Here is a 13,382-nt window from a genome sequence, read left to right as displayed (position 1 = left end):
TTGGCTTTATGGTGTCTTTGTCAGGGATTTGATGGACTTGTGCTCTGTCCCCACATTCATCAGCAGACTATGTCTCCCCCTATGAGACGCCCCTTGTCAACATAACACAGACTGTGGGAGAGGAGACTGCATTTGCAGAAACAGGTAAGAAGGCTGTTTCCTGTTGGGTAGGGCCAAGATTTTAATTCACTATACTAAAGATACTAAAGCTTAATCTCCAGTGAAGTAAGCTGATACTTCTACAAGTACCCAGGATACCTCACCTACTCCTGAAGAGGCCCCTTCAGAGCCTAAACCCAACATGGATTCAATGTCACCCCCAAACACTGTCAGTGTGGAGGATGAACCTGCCCCAATCATTCAGCCATCTGTTGTTGACCCCATCCAGAGTGTTGAGAAGTTTCCAGAGCCTGAGGTTGACCCAGAGGCTGAACCAGCCACAGAGTTGACTCCTGACCCCAAGGTTGACTCCACTCCACTTGATTCCACCCTAGATGTTTCACCCGATGTCATCCCTACCCCTGATCCAGATGTTGAATCCACCACAGGAGGTTGGTGGCACCTTAATTGGGGAGAACGGGCTTCTGGTAATGACTGGAGCGGAGTCAGTGGAATGGTGTTTGATGCCATTCCATTATTTCCGTTCCTGCCATTATTATGAGCCGTTCTCCCCTCAGCAGCCTCCACTGGAATCCACTCCTGTTGCTGACCCTGCTGTGGCTCCTGACCCTCCATCTGAGCCCAGCTCATCTGATCCTGCACCTGAGGACTCCACTCCTGTAGATGCCAATGAAGGTAACACCAGTGACTCTTCTGTGTTGTAAAAAGGAAACACATCAGTGGCGGTTGATGCATTTAAGATGAGGGAGGATGTTTTTTTTCATGAGCATTGCTGATTCAGAGGGGTTGGGTTAAATGCGGAAGATACATTTCAGTTGAATGCATTCAGTTGTACAAGTGACTAGGTATCCTCCTTTCTCTTATTTATATTACAGCATATTGGATGACTGTCATTCATATTCCATTCACCTAACCTAGCCTATAAATGAAAGTGTACAACATAGGTGTACAGGTTGATAGAAATTTGAGCAATCAAGTTGATTGATCTTGACACATTCAATAACACCTTGCACACTCTTGCCTGCATCTAGCTGATCTAGGGTGTAATCATTAGTCCAACAGTTGCAAACAAGAGTTCAGGTATGTTTATTCTCTTTTCGTTCAGCTTGCTTCCATTTAAGAAACGTTTTTCAACAGAATCGGCAGAATGAATACACCCCTGCTCACACACAAGCGCAGTTCACTTTCATACCAACCACATACAAACAGCATGATCCCTTTGATCGTATAATTCCTCTCACCTGTTCCCTTCGCTTGTGGACTTCAGTTCACAACACATCAGCTGTCTGTGACCAAGCAAAAAAAACTTTCCAAGCCAAACCTTCAAATCATAACCGCTACATACAGCCTATATCTTTGTCACCATATTAGCTAACGCCATAATCAACATAGCAACTAAAACTAAAACGTTAGTAAATCCACTACAATCATGCAGTACAGAGTACAGTAAGCAAGTAGTCCAGGTGGAAATAAATTAATAAAACCTGTCACGTGTGCTCCCTCTCCAGCCTCTAGGTTACCAGGCTGCTCATTATGGCACACACCTGTCACCACCGTCATCAGACTCACCTGGAATCCATCACTTCCCTGATTACCTTCCCTATATATCCCTTTGGTTCCTTCCCCAGGCATTATTGTTTCTGTGTCATGTCTGTGCTTTGTTCGTGTTTCTTATTTTGTAGTGTTTATTTATTAATACACTCACTCCCTGAACTTGCTTCCCAACACGCATCATTACAGAATAACGCCTCACCTAAGGGAAGCATCAGGGAGTGTTTTTTGTTGTTGTTTTTTCCGGTGGGAATGACATCGGGTCCGGGAGCCGCTACAGGCTCTCATGTCCTGCCTGCGCTGGTTCGTCAAGCTCTCATGCCTCAGCCAGGATCTCCAGGCTCCCCTGCCACAGCCGGCTTGCATGCTTCCACCGGCTCGTCAGGCTCTCATGCCTCAGCCGGATCACCAGCTCCAGTGCCTGTCAGGTTCCCGCACCCCAGCCGGTGACAGGTTCCCGCGCGTCAGCAGGGGTGACTGGGCCGCTCCTGGTCCCTGGGATCGTCCCTTTGGTTGGCGTCCTGCGGCTGGAGCTGAACGCAGGGGAAGAGGGTACTGTCACGTGTGCTCCCTCTCCGGCCTCTAGGTCACCAGGCTGCTCAATATGGTGTACACCTGTCACCATCATTACCCGCACATGTGTGTCATCAGACTCACCTGGACTCCATCACTTCCCTGATTACCTTCCCTATATATATATATACCTTTATTTAACTAGGCAAGTCAGTTGAGAACAAATTCTTATTTTCAATGACGGCCTAGGAACAGTGGGTTAACTGACTTGTTCAGGGGCAGAACGACAGATTTTTACCTTGTCAGCTCGGGGATTCGATCTTGCAACCTTTCGGTTATAAGTCCAACACTCTAACCACTAGGCTACCTGCCACTCCCTTTGGTTCCTTCCCAAGGCATTATTGTTTCTGTTGCTGTGTCATGTCTGTGCGTTGTTCGTTTCTTATTTTGTATTATGTTGTGTTTATTTATTAAAACACTCACTCCCTGAACTTGCTTCCCGACTCTCAGCATGCATCGTTACAAAACCAAAAGCTTACCTTGACTTGGAAGAGTTCCAATGTTGGATAGCCATAGCCAGCTAGCTACCTTAGCATCCCTCTCTATTTGAGCCGGGTGTTTGAGTAGGCTAAACTAGCTAGCTGCATTCGCTAGCTAAGTAAGTGAAAGTAAAAAATACTATGAAATATAGCTCTCTCTCTCTGTCTCTCTTTCTTCTCCTTTAAATTAATTTGTTCAAAACATTTCAACTATTGTCTTTTTCTCTCTTTGAGTCAACTACTCACCACATTTTATGCACTGCAGTGCTAGCTAGCTGTAGCTTATGCTTTTAGTACTAGATTAATTATCTGATCCTTTAATTGGGTGAACAACATGTCAGTTCATACTGCAAAAGCTGATAGGTTGGAGGACGTCCTAATTACTGTGTAAGCCTATGGAAGGGAGTGAGAACCTCGAGCCTCCTAGATTTTGTATTGAAGTCAATGTACCCAGATGAGGCCAGACTGTAGACTGTAGACCTGTAGACCTTCATTGCAAAACAGTGTGTTTAATCAATTATTTGGTGATGTGAATATATTTAGTATCTAAAAAGGACAACTTTTTTAAAGTTTCACAATTTTTATTTTTATGAAATTCACTAAGGAGGATGCTCTGAGGAGCCTCTGAAATTGATATATCATATATGTCCTCTTTCAGAGCTGTCCACAGTTGCCTGTGAGGACATGAAGGAACTGGAGAAGAAGTTCCAGAAGAAAATCCATCCAGAAATACAGCGACACATTCAAAGCGTTCAAGAAGAACGCCATGAAGAAAAAATATTAATGGAATACACTAGATGTTTTTAGGCCCTCTGTAGTTAAAGTTTTCTGACTCAACAAATTCATGTTTTATTTTAATCTCATCCACTAGGGGTGGTGGCAGACACACAGAATATATTCATGTTGTTTTTCTCTTGGCCAGTTTAATTAACAAGAGTTATATTTAGACTGATAATAATTAGCTTCAGGGAGATTTGGAATATTCCTCAGCTAATGTGTTTTTCTTGGTAGAGCACTTAATGAAGGGATAAAAATATCCTCTAAATGTGTCTGCTAAATGACTAAAATGTAAAATGTAAGATATGTTTTTAACTAGAAACATTTATTGCTTGTGGAAGAACAATTCTAGGCTTTTACCCGGACGCTTTTGTTGAGTAATAGGGCCAGGTGTTTTACCTGACCATTCCCTGGTCAGGTTACATTATCAAGAAAACCTCCTGGCCCTAGGATCCTACTTTAAATCGGCATACTGCTGCTAGGATGAAGTAACAGACCTCTATGTGAGGCAGTGATGTGGAGGCCTGATAATGCCCCTGGAGCCGCTGATAGAGCCACGTGAGTTTACAAAGATCATCCCATATAATTAGAAAATAGATTACTAGAATGGGTATGAACCTTCTTATGATGGGATAAAGGTCAGACATTTTGGTCAGGGAGTTGTTCATACATGGTTTGCTAGCGATGTGATAAGATATTGTGTAAAATAATGAATTTGAATAATTTATCTGCACTAGCTTTGTTAGCTAGGTAGCCAGACAGTTTGAGGAATGATTCCAATACTTCAAATGAACTGCCAATATGCCAACATTCCATTCAGACAATGCAATCAATCCACAGCCATACACTGGCTGAAATCTGTTGATGATAGGACTTAGACAAGTTGTAAATGCAACAAGTACTGATATTGTAACATATAATAGCGCTCACAGCTTTCTAAGAAAACATACATTTTATGGTCTGTTTACATATATTTTAGAGGCTATTTATACAGAAATTTGGTATAAGGTTGTCAATAATTCTATTACTCAATTTATGATATACCACATGCCTTACTTTTATTTTCATGCATACGTCAAATATGGATTATGCCTATACTGTCATTCATTCCAATTAGACTGGTTTGGAGTTCTCCCTGATCAATATGGCTGCCATTTTCACCCCATTATGGAACATTGAGAGTTTATGAGATAGCCCCTCTAGTAATTTAATAGGATCTCTATGGATCATCCATCCCCCTTTGGGTATTACTGTAGGGATCAGCAGCAGACTATTGTCCCCTTCGCCATGTCATGTCTAAAACCTGGTCTCTGATGGTGAGACGGCAGAGACCGTCCCCAGGGAGGAGAGCGTGATGGAGCAGAAGGCGAGGCTGCAAGTGGATCTCAGAGCTCTGTGGGTGGAGCAGTGTGATCAGATGAAGAAGAGGTACAGTGAAGTTCAGACAAACTGCCAGAGTCAATTCGATATTAAGGATATTATTGATAGTTCTTTGCATAAACATAATGTATCTCTTATTCAAGGATGTCTTTATTTTTACATTGCATCCATGTACTGGATAAGCAGTTGAGGTAAGGTGTGTTTATTTAAAGCCAATAGTGTGTAATGAACTTACACCTGTGACTCTATTCACCTGAGCACCCTAACCACTTCTCAACATACACTGCTCTTGGCTCTGTTTACCACGCCTATCAATTTCCTCTGGACTCACCCAAAAGTGGAACTCATTCCCATGTGCACGGCCCCACCATGCACCTCAACTTATGAGTGAATCTCACCTCATGCCTTCAGCTGATGGCTGGAAGCCAGGCCTGTAGCACAGTATTGATTATCCATCACAACCAGGTGCTCTGTGGTGCTCTTAGCATAAGCTCTGGATCTGCATCAGATAGAGGTCAATCAGGTCGTTTTCTCTGGGATGTGACCTCACCGCCCAGGGAACAGACCCCCCCCCCGCGGACTGGAAGGCCAATCGAGCTAGAGACAGCAGCATCTCATAGTCAGGTCTCAGGCAGTCCTAATCTGTTTCTGTCAGAGTGCGTGCAAATGCATGGCAAAGGTTGTGTTACAGTAGTTTTTATATACAGTTGAAGTCGGAAGTTTACATACAGTACACCTTAGCCAAATACATTTAAACTCAGTTTTTCACAATTCCTGACATTTAATCCTAGTAAAACTTCCCTGTCTTAGGTCAGTTAGGATCACCACTTTATTTTAAGAATGTGAAATGTCAGAATAATAGTAGTGTGATTTATTTCAGCTTTTATTTCTTTCATCAAATAGTATTTTGTAGCATTGCCTTTAATTGTTTAACTTGGGTCAAACGTTTTGGGTAGCCTTCCACAAGCTTCCCACAATACGTTGTGTGAATTTTGGCCCATCCCTCCTGACAGAGCTGGTGTAACTGAGTCAGGTTTGTAGGCCTCCTTGCTCGCACACGCTTTTTCAGTTCTGCCCACAAATTTTCTATAGGATTGAGGTCAGGGCTTTGTGATGGCCACTCCAATACCTTGACTTTGTTGTCCTTAAGCCATTTTGCCACAACTTTGGAAGTATGCTTGGGGTCATTGTCCATTTGGAAGACCCATTTGCGACCAAGCTTTAACTTCCTGACTGATGTCTTGAGATGTTGCTTCAATATATCCACATAATTTTCTTCCCTCATGATGCCATCTATTTTGTGAGGTGCACCAGTCCCTCCTACAGCAAAGCACCCCCACAACATGATGCTGCCACCCCCGTGATTCACGGTTGGGATGGTGTTCTTTGGAATGCAAACCTCCCTCTTTTACTCCAAACATAACGATGGTCATTACAGCCAAACAGTTCCATTTTTGTTTCATCAGACCAGAGGACATTTCTCCAAAAAGTACGATGTTTGTCCCCATGTGCAGTTGCAAACCGTAGTCTGGCTTTTTTTTATGGGGGTTTTGGAGTAGTGGCTTCTTCCTTGCTGAGCGGCTTTTCAGGTTATGTCGATATAGGTGGAGGTCTACCATTTGTTTTCTGAGGTCTTGGCTGATTTCTTTTGATTTTCCCATGATGTCAAGCAAAGAGGCACTGAGTTTGAAGGTAGGTCTTGAAATACATCCACAAGTACACCTCCAATTGACTCAAATTATGTCAATTAGCCTATCAGAAGCTTCTAAAGCCATGACATAATTTTCTGGAATTTTCCAAGCTGTTTAAAGGCACAGTCAACTGGAATTGTGATACAGTGAATTATAATACTTATAAGTTAAATAATCTGTCTGTAAACAATTGAAAATGACTTGTGTCATGCACAAAGTAGATGTCCTAACCAACTTTCCAAAACTATAGTTTGTTAACAAGAAATTTGTGAAGTGGTGGAAAAACGAGTTTTAATGACTCCAACCTAAGTGTATGTAAACTTCCGACTTCAACTGTATATGAAGTTTTACAGCACATACCACATGTTCATCAGATCTCTAACACATTTCAGTGGAGACTTCCGCTAGGTCTGTTTTGCACTTGGTAGAGCTGCCGCTCTGTTACTGATACTTCCTGTTTCCTGTGTGGCTGACAGCGACTTGCCAAGCCGTTGGAGATGTCCACAGAGAGACACATCAGTGAACTCAACACTCTGGAGAGGTGGGCCAAAACACATCACAGTAGCCTACCTATATGATGCAGGACCTCTAAATATAGATAAGGAACTCATGTGTGTGCCTGTGTGTGTCTGTAGAAAGCGCATGTGTGCATGTGTATTAGACAGGGAAATTATTTGACCTTTTACAAAGACAATAACTGAAGTAATAAATGAGTCAGCCATCCGTGCAGGTTATTGTGGGTGCGGGCTTTTATGTATGTGTGTATGAGAGAGAGTGAAATACCGTATATATATATACACTGCTCAAAAAAATAAAGGGAACACTTAAACAACACAATGTAACTCCAAGTCAATCACACTTCTGTGAAATCAAACTGTCCGGAAGCAACACTGATTGACAATAAATTTCACATGCTGTTGTGCAAATGGAATAGACAAAAGGTGGAAATTATAGGCAATTAGTAAGACACCCCAAAAAAGGAATGGTTCTGCAGGTGGTGACCACACACCACTTCTCAGTTCCTATGCTTCCTGGCTGATGTTTTGGTCACTTTTGAATGCTGGCGGTGCTTTCACTCTAGTGGTAGCATGAGACGGAGTCTACAACCCACACAAGTGGCTCAGGTAGTGCAGTTCATCCAGGATGGCACATCAATGCGAGCTGTGGCAAAAAGGTTTGCTGTGTCTGTCAGCGTAGTGTCCAGAGCATGGAGGCGCTACCAGGAGACAGGCCAGTACATCAGGAGACGTGGAGGAGGCCGTAGGAGGGCAACACCCCAGCAGCAGGACCGCTACCTCCGCCTTTGTGCAAGGAGGTGCACTGCCAGAGCCCTGCAAAATGACCTCCAGCAGGCCACAAGTTTTATATAGACATAATTGCTGCAAGAAAGTGGCTCTACAAATATTGACTTTGGGGGGTGAATAGTTATGCATGCTCAAGTTCAGTTTGTCTTATTTCTTGTTTGTTTCACAATACAAAATAGTTTGTATCTTCAAAGTGGTCCAGTATTTGTTTGGATTACACTGTATTACACTCACACACACACTCATTTGTGTAAATCAAATGATACAAACCCCCCAAAAATCTATTTTAATTCCAGGTTGTAGAGCAACAAAATAGGAAAAATGCCAAGGGGGTGAATACTTTCGCAAGACTGTATATGTGTGTATGAGACAGGGAGTGTGTGTGAGTGAATCCAGTGTCTCCAGCCGGCAGATGGTTATCTAAGGCCAGCCATTAGCCACCAGGTGTTCAAACAGCAGTATAAGGGATAAGATACCTTCTGTTTTTACTTATCAAACAATACTGGACCCCTTTAATTACCCCTTACACTTTACAAAATATGAACTGGAACAAGATCTTACAGCCTGGCTGCAGAATATATTTTTTGAATGGTAGTTTTTATGTAATGGCTGAGTGAGGCTTTCACTTAAATGGCCTCAAAATCATCTCCAGTGACGAGTGTTTCTCTGTTTCCTCCCCAAGTGAATCCAAGGAGACAAAGAAGTAAGGGCAGTCAAGCGCTCAGGTTCAGACAAGGCAAGGTGAGCTGAATGTGTACTTATGGATCACATAAAAGACCACTCATTCAACCTTATTGATTCAATCATTTTCGATGTACTGGTACAGTACAAACAATATAGGGCTCATGTATTCAGAGCTTTAAATGCTGGTTGGAAGCAAATGGTTTGCACGTGGTGACGAGTGCTGCTGTGTTCTGAGTTGGAACAACTTCATTTTAGACATAGACTACATAGTTTAATGGTAACATAATCAATTAGATTATTGATATATATATACTTAGGCTGAAAAGGGCAGTGAGTGTGGGCCTGGCTGAGGAGTCTGCCAAGACTGATACAGTGGCAAGTATATTCGTTTTGAGTAAAATAGAACCTGCTATTACAGATTATAATTATAGATGTCTCAGGACTATGACTTTAATGGCAAGCACCAGGATAACACGTGTCTCTTGTAACTATTGCAGGGCTTTCCACATCCACATTGGGAAATTCACATGGTTTTCATTATCATTATCTACTGTGGTAGACGGGAGAGTAACTATGGTAACACTGACTGAAAGAGCTTTTCCTGAAGTGTATTGTACAGAAAAGTGTCTGATTCATTCACATGACCACCCTGTCTGTTCACTCACACGCAGACACACGTGCATGTACTCACACACCCACACACACAACACACACAACACACACCCAACCACACACACACACACACACACACACACACACACACACACACACACACACCACACACACACACACAACCACACACACCCCACACCACACACACCACGAGTTGAGTTGAGTGCGGAGCAGAGCCACCCTTACTAAAGGGCTGGCCTAGCTGTTATAGGATGTTTACACAGAGTGAGGACAGGGCACATGTGGAGAGAGTGAGTGAGTGAGTGTGAGAGTGAGAGTGAGATAGTGATGTGTTGTGTTGTTCTTCTCTTTACCATGTTTGGCTCATCAGGATTCAGGCCCAACTGCATCTGGGTCACAGCACATCAAGTCTACTCTGCTCCTTTCACACTAGTTCAATCTGGTTGATCTGACACCTCAACAAGGAGGGTTTAAAAGTAGATTTTTATGAAATCTTTTGCTCTTTCATACAGTACTGATCAAGTTTTAGAACACATACCTTCAAGGGTTCTTCTTTATTTTTTACTATTTTCTACATTGTAGAATAAGTGTTAAACAAATCAAATTAAATTTTTATATTTGAGATTTTTCAAATAGCCACCATTTGCCTTGATGACAGCTTTGCACACTCTTGGCATTCTCTCAACCAGCTTCACATGGAATTATTTTCCAACAGTGTTGAAGGAGTTCCCAGATATGCTGATCACTTGAATGCTGATTTTCCTTCACCTGTGGTCCAACTCATCCCAACCCATCTCAAGTTGTTGAGGTCGGGGGATTGTTGGAGGGCAGGTAAACTCTGCTGGCATGCAGCACTCCATCACTCTCCTTCTTGGTAAAATAGCCCTTACACAGCCTGGAGGTGTGTTGGGTTATTGTCCTGTTGAAAAACAAATGATAGTTCCACTAAGCAGCGTATCGCTGCAGAATGCTTTGGTAGCCATGCTGGTTAAGTGTGCCTTGCATTCTAAATAAATCACAGACAATGTCATCAGCAAAGCACCCCAACACCATAACACATTCTCCTCCATGCTTCACGGTGGGAAATACACATGCGGAGATCATCCGTTCACCCACACGGCGTCTCACAAAGGCGGTTGGAACCAAAAATCAGGACAGATTTCCACCGGTCTAATGTCCATTGCTCATGTTTCTTGGCCCAAGCAAGTCTCTTCTTCTTATTGGTGTCCTTTAGTAGTGGTTTCTTTGCAGAAATTCGACCATGAAGGCCTGATTCACACAGTCTCCTCTGAACAGTTGATGTTGAGATGTATCTGTTACTTTCACTGTATCTGTGAAGCATTTATTTGGGCTGAAATGTCCAAGGCTGGTAACTCTAATGAACTTATCCTCTGCAGCAGAGGTAACTTTGGGTCTTCCTTTCCTGTGGCGATCCTCATGAGAGCCAGTTTCATCATAGCGCTTGATGGTTTTTGCAACTGCACTTGAAGAAACTTTCAAAGTTCTTGAAATGTTTCATATTGACTGACATTCATGTCTTAAAGTAATGATGGACTGTCATTTATCTTTGCTTATTTGAGCTGTTCTTGCCATAATATGGACTTGGTCTTTTTCCAAATAGGGACATATTCTGTATACCACCCCTACATTGTCCAAACACTGATTGGCTCAAACACATTAAGAAGGAAAGAAATTCCACAAATGAACATTTAAGGCACACCTGTTAATTGAAATGCATTCCAGGTGACTACCCCATGAAGCTGGTTTAGAGAATGCCAAAGCTGTAGAGAGTGTGCAAAGCTGTCATCAAGGCAAACAGAGGCTACTTTGAAGAATCTAAAATATATTTTAATTTGTTTAACACTTTTGGTTACTACATGTGTTATTTCATTGTTTTGATATGTTCACTATTATTCTACAATGTAGAAAATAGTAAAAATAAAGAAAAACCCTTGAATGAGTAGGTGTGTCCAAACTTTTGACCGGTAGTTTGCATTTCAGAGAGGGGTTATAATGTGATAACATATTTGGTCAACAACAAAATACCACTTGATGGGATTGGACAAGTCTAATCTATTGTGACCCAACAGTATTGATCTCCTCTCAGGTTGCACCTACTGAGTGGCAAGAAAAAGTATGTGAACCCTTTGGAAATACCTGGATTTCTGCATAAATTGGTCATAAAATTTGATCTGATCTTCATCTAGGTCACAACAATAGACAAACACAGTCTGCTTAAATTAAAAACACACAAACAATTATACATTTTCACGTCTTTATTGAACACACCGTGTAAACATTCACAGTGCAGGGTGGGAAAAGTATGTGAACCCTTGGATTTAATAACTGGTTGACCCTCCTTTGGCAGCAATAACCTCAACCAAACGTTTTCTGTAGTTGCGGATCAGACCTGCACAACGGTCAGGAGGAATTTTGGACCATTCCTCTTTACAAAACTGTTTCAGTTCAGCAATATTCTTGGGATGCCTGGTGTGAACCGCTCTCCTGAGGTCATGNCGCCTTTGTGCAAGGAGGTGCACTGCCAGAGCCCTGCAAAATGACCTCCAGCAGGCCACAAGTTTATATAGACATAATTGCTGCAAGAAAGTGGCTCTACAAATATTGACTTTGGGGGGTGAATAGTTATGCATGCTCAAGTTCAGTTTGTCTTATTTCTTGTTTGTTTCACAATACAAAATAGTTTGTATCTTCAAAGTGGTCCAGTATTTGTTTGGATTACACTGTATTACACTCACACACACACTCATGTTGTGTAAATCAAATGATACAAACCCCCCAAAAATCTATTTTAATTCCAGGTTGTAAGGCAACAAAATAGGAAAAATGCCAAGGGGGTGAATACTTTCGCAAGGCACTGTATATGTGTGTATGAGACAGGGAGTGTGTGTGAGTGTAATCCAGTGTCTCCAGCCGGCAGATGGTTATCTAAGGCCAGCCATTAGCCACCAGGTGTTCAAACAGCAGTATAAGGGATAAGATACCTTCTGTTTTTACTTATCAAACAGATACTGGACCCCTTTAATTACCCCTTACACTTACAAAATATGAACTGGAACAAGATCTTACAGCCTGGCTGCAGAATATATTTTTTGAATGGTAGTTTTTATGTAATGGGCTGAGTGAGGCTTTCACTTAAATGGCCTCAAAATCATCTCCAGTGACGAGTGTTCTCTGTTTCCTCCCCAAGTGAATCCAAGGAGACAAAGAAGTAAGGGCAGTCAAAGCGCTCAGGTTCAGACAAGGCAAGGTGAGCTGAATGTGTACTTATGGAATCACATAAAAGACCACTCATTCAACTTATTGATTCAATCATTGTTCGATGTACTGGTACAGTACAAACAATATAGGGCTCATGTATTCAGAGCTTTAAATGCTGGTTGGAAAGCAAATGGTTTGCACGTGGTGACGAGTGCTGCTGTGTTCTGAGTTGGAACAACTTCATTTTAGACATAGACTACATAGTTTAATGGTAACATAATCAATTAGATTATTGATATATATATACTTAGGCTGAAAAGGGCAGTGAGTGTGGGCCTGGCTGAGGAGTCTGCCAAGACTGATACAGTGGCAAGTATATTCGTTTTGAGTTAAAATAGAACCTGCTATTACAGATTATAATTATAGATGTCTCAGGACTATGACTTTAATGGCAACACCAGGATGTACACGTGTCTCTGTAACTATTGCAGGGCTTTCCACATCCACATTGGGAAATTCACATGGTTTTCATTATCATTATCTACTGTGGTAGACAGGGAGAGTAACTATGGTAACACTGACTGAAAGAGCTTTTCCTGAAGTGTATTGTACAGAAAAGTGTCTGATTCATTCACATGACCACCCTGTCTGTTCACTCACACGCAGACACACGTGCATGTACTCACACACACACACACACACACACACACACACACACACACACACACACACACACACACACACACACACACACAGCCTGCACTACTATATCGAGCCACACACACATCACCACAACACTCGCATCTACACACGCATTCATGGTCATCATAAGCACACAGATACTGCAGCAAGCAAAGTGGTCCCCAGTAAGGGGGTGTAGTGGTCCCCAGTAGAGTGTCAAGTGGGTCCCCAGTAGAGGGGGGTTCAAGTGGTCCAGGTAAGGGGTGTATCAAGGCGAATAGCAGATTTAG

The 13,382-nt window shown here is 42.3% G+C and overlaps 1 pseudogene; it reads left to right on the top strand.

The window, feature by feature from the left end:
• Positions 1–13,382, top strand: part of LOC111969025 (1-phosphatidylinositol 4,5-bisphosphate phosphodiesterase beta-2-like) — a 40,773-nt pseudogene that overhangs the window by 17,692 nt on the left and 9,699 nt on the right.

This window comes from Salvelinus sp. IW2-2015, linkage group LG9, assembly GCF_002910315.2.
Source record: "Salvelinus sp. IW2-2015 linkage group LG9, ASM291031v2, whole genome shotgun sequence".
Classification (NCBI taxonomy): domain Eukaryota; kingdom Metazoa; phylum Chordata; class Actinopteri; order Salmoniformes; family Salmonidae; genus Salvelinus; species Salvelinus sp. IW2-2015.
Note: the sequence above shows the minus strand (reverse complement) of the source record. Positions and strands in the feature narration are given on the sequence as shown.